This window comes from Corvus brachyrhynchos, unplaced genomic scaffold (genome assembly GCF_000691975.1).
Source record: "Corvus brachyrhynchos isolate BGI_N302 unplaced genomic scaffold, ASM69197v1 scaffold72, whole genome shotgun sequence".
NCBI classification, from domain to species: domain Eukaryota; kingdom Metazoa; phylum Chordata; class Aves; order Passeriformes; family Corvidae; genus Corvus; species Corvus brachyrhynchos.
The window spans coordinates 1,911,530-1,915,005 of NW_008236763.1; the positions used below are offsets into that span (position 1 = coordinate 1,911,530).

At 65.0% G+C, this 3,476-nt stretch overlaps 1 protein-coding gene across 1 annotated transcript in view; it reads left to right on the plus strand.

The window, feature by feature from the left end:
- The first annotated feature begins 502 nt into the window (after positions 1–502).
- Positions 503–3,476, plus strand: part of ATP2B4 (ATPase plasma membrane Ca2+ transporting 4) — a 38,636-nt gene continuing 35,662 nt past the window's right edge. Inside the window, exon 1 of the mRNA XM_017727245.1 lies at positions 503–527. The gene's annotated coding sequence lies outside the window, so the exon portion shown is untranslated. The remainder of the gene's footprint in view (positions 528–3,476) is intronic.

Here is a 3,476-nt window from a genome sequence, read left to right on the forward strand (position 1 = left end):
TAGTTTGGAAAAATCCCCCGCTCGGCTCGTGCTTTTTGGATGGGTAAAGATGGATTTGCAGCCGGAGGAGCGTGGAGAGAGGGATCCGAGCTAGCTGGCATCGCTGGAGTTACCCGGTGCCCATCAGGGATGTGATCCAGAGCGGGAATTCTCGGAGCGGAGGCGATCTCGGAGCAGGGACACCCATCCCGTCCCCCTCCCCGGCTCACGTGGTGGCGGTGGCAGGAGGGGCATCGCTGTCCCCGGCCCTTCCCCGTGTCCCCAGGGCTGCAGCCACCCTCGGCATCTGGCTGCCGGATCGTCCTTCCTGCTCTGGAATTGCTGGGATTCCCCCACAGCGCATCCCAGCTTCGGGGGATCCCCCGCTCTCCCAATTTCCCTGTGCTCTCCAACCGGCTCCGCCTCTCCTGCCTCAGTTTCCCCTCCGCCCGCTGTGATCCAGAGGGGGATTTTTGGGGAGGGATTCCACGGGATTCTTCACGGAATAGGGAAGAGGAAGCGGCTCCCGGCGGCGCTCCGGTGACAAGGTGAGCCACCAGGTGCTCCCCGCTGTCCCGGGGTGTCCCGGGCACCCCGAAACCCATGGGCTGCCCCTCTTCTCTTCCTGCCTTCCCCAAGCAGCCGATGCTTCTCCTGGCTGCTGCTGGAGGAAGTGACGGGACCTATTTTCAGCCCCCAGGGATCTTTGGGGTAGGAATCCCCTGTCCCTGTGTAATCCTGCTAAAAATACCGTGCCCGTGTCCGCGTGTCCTGCCTGGTGGCTCTCCCGTCCCCCAGAGCGTTGTTTTGCCTCTCAGACTCCCCTCTGCTCTGCGTTGGGCCTGGCCCGCTGGGTTTGACTTTATTTAAGCCCAGCTTAAAATTCCTGCGCTTTCTGAACGGGATGTGGGAAAGCGGGAGTGGGGATTGGTGGGGTGGGAGAGGGATGGGGCTGAGCTCAGATGAGCTGTGCTCATCCCACTGCTCCTGAGCTGCCCCATCCCACGGGAGAGCTGGGAATGGCTGGAGCATCCCTGCCCTGGGCTGGCAGCAAGGGCTGGGCCAGGCTCTGCCCCAGCTCCAGCCAAAATCCCAGCGGATCCCGCTGGCCGTGCCCGGGAACAGCTCCGGGGCTCTGTGGGGCAGAGAGCGCCCGTCCCCCCGGCAGAGCTCCGGGCTCTTCCCATCCTGCCCTTGGCACCATCCTGGGCTTGGATCCCGGCCCCGTGGCCTCTCCTCCGGCCTGGCCAGCACGGACACTGCTCCCAGCCGTGCTCCGGGCTCTCCTGCTCCTCAGGGGCCTCCTGGTAGCGCATCCAAGAGCTGGGGGATGCAGCATCTCCCTGGGAATGGGACCCCCAGCTGCCCGTCCTGCCGGGATTCCTGGTGTCACCTCCCTCCTGTCCAGGTGTGCCGGGAGCTGGGAGGATCCAGGTTGCTCGGACAGGGCTGGGATGTGGCCACAGCTCCGTGTCCATCCTGGTGGTGCTGCCGGATCAGCCCCAGGGGCTGCTTTGCTGCCCTGTTTTTATCCTCCAGTCCCGCTCTGCAGTTCCAAGCTGCCCAAATCCCAGAGCTCTGCTTTGGAGTCGCCCGTGGCTGTAAATCAGCACTAAGCCAAGCCCAGGATGGGTCTGGAGGTGGGAGAAGAGGTCGTGGGGGCAGCGGGGTGGGAGCTGCTGCCCTGGACACCTCCCTGGAGCAGATTTAACCAGAGGAAAGGGAAGAGAGGAGTAAAGGGTCACCCACTGTGTGCCAGCTGGTGCCAAATCACTCAGATTTGGGTTTGGTGGGTTCCTGGTGCTGCCAGGCTGGGAAGAACCCATTTCCTGGTTCTGAATGGGATGGAGAAGGAGTGAACAAAGCCTCGTGCCGGGATCCAGGACAACCATGCCAGCCTGGCAGCACCAAGGCTCTGCCACATGTCACCTCAGCAGGGACAGGTACCTGGCGGAGGGGACAGAGGGGATGCCCGGGGGATGCTGTGCCCCTGCAGAGGGTGAGGCCTGCAGGTGTTTGGCGCTGCAGGAGAGACTGGGATTGCTCCCTGTCCTCCTGCATACCTCGTAAAGCACAAAAGAATAATGAGAGGAGCTGCGCTGATTTAGTGCAGGCGCCGCCAGAGAAATACCAAGGCCTTAGATGGAAACATTCCCCCTGACAGCTCGCCTGGAGCTCCCTGCTTTTCCTTTGCTTCCACCCCCCCGAAATTCCTGGGCCGCTGCACCCTGAGGCGCGGGGAAGCCCCAGCCGGAGGCGAGGGCAGATTCCTGAGCCCCCGGCACCGCGGCTCCGGCAGCTGCGCCGGTGGCTTTGGCACGTGGATGCGACGCTTTTGGAGGCCTGGGCAGCAGGAGCTGGGGCTGGCACAGCCCCTGGTGGCAGCAGGCTCGGGGCTGTGGGGTTAGGGGGTCAAGGATGCAGATTTTGGGGCTCAGGACTGCAGGATTTGGGGAGCCGCGTCCTGGAGCGCCACATCCACGCGAAGGCCGTGCCTGGCGTTCCGCCTCCAGCCTCTTCCCTGCCCTTCGCAGGAGTTAATTGCTGCCTTGGGCACGCCAAAACCCAGCAGCTTTCCAACGTCAATTAGCAGGAGGCAAAACAGGAGCAAAATGGGAGCCAGGGCAGCTGGAATGAGCGGGGTGGTGGTGGCCGCGTGAGTGCCCCTCGGAGTGGCCGGTGGCATTTGGGGGGAATGTCACCTCTTCCTGCTTTTTCCTTGTGCCTTCCCCGTGACCTTGGCCCTGCTGCCATCGCTCCTCTCGTTCCCACCGCCTGGCAGGAGGAAGGAGAGGAGGAGGAGGAGGATGGTGTGACACAGCCAGGGGTGGGACAATGCTCTGGTGGCTTCCCCACCCGTGGTGTCACCTGCGTGGGGACGAGGGTCCGCGGCCAAGGGGGTGCCAGCCGGTTTGGGGACAGGCCCCCAGCCTTGTGGCCTGCACGTGGCTGGCACCGGGAATTGTGCGCCTGGCACGGCCGCGTGGGAGCGAATACTATGGGACTGTGCCACCCGTGGGCACCGCCGCGATTCCTGCGCCGCCAGGAGCGGGGTGCTGGTGACACCAGCGGCTCCTTGGTGACAGCGGGTGGCACGCTGAGCCTGGGGATGCGGTGGCTCGTGCGTGTCCCCTCACTCGTCCCCAGCCCCGCGGTGCGGACGGGGAGGTGCAGAGGAGCCGGCCCCGCGTGGGAGTTGGGAATGGTCACTCGGGGGAGTTGGGAATTGTCACTCGCCGGGACCCGCGGGGCTGCGGGACGAGGGGAGCCTGCCCTGCCCTGCCCTTCCCTGCCCTGCCGTGCCCGCGGTGCTGCTGCGGGGGCTGGCGAGGAGCAGCCCCGAGCGCCTGATCCGCTGGCCAACAGCGAATTCCCGCTGGAGGTGCCATTCCTGGGCCGCAGCACCGGCCCCGCGCCCTGGGCTCAGCCCCTGCTCTGTGGCTGGTTTGTCACTGGCTTTGTCACTGGCTTTGTCACTCGGCTGGGGACTCCGGCCG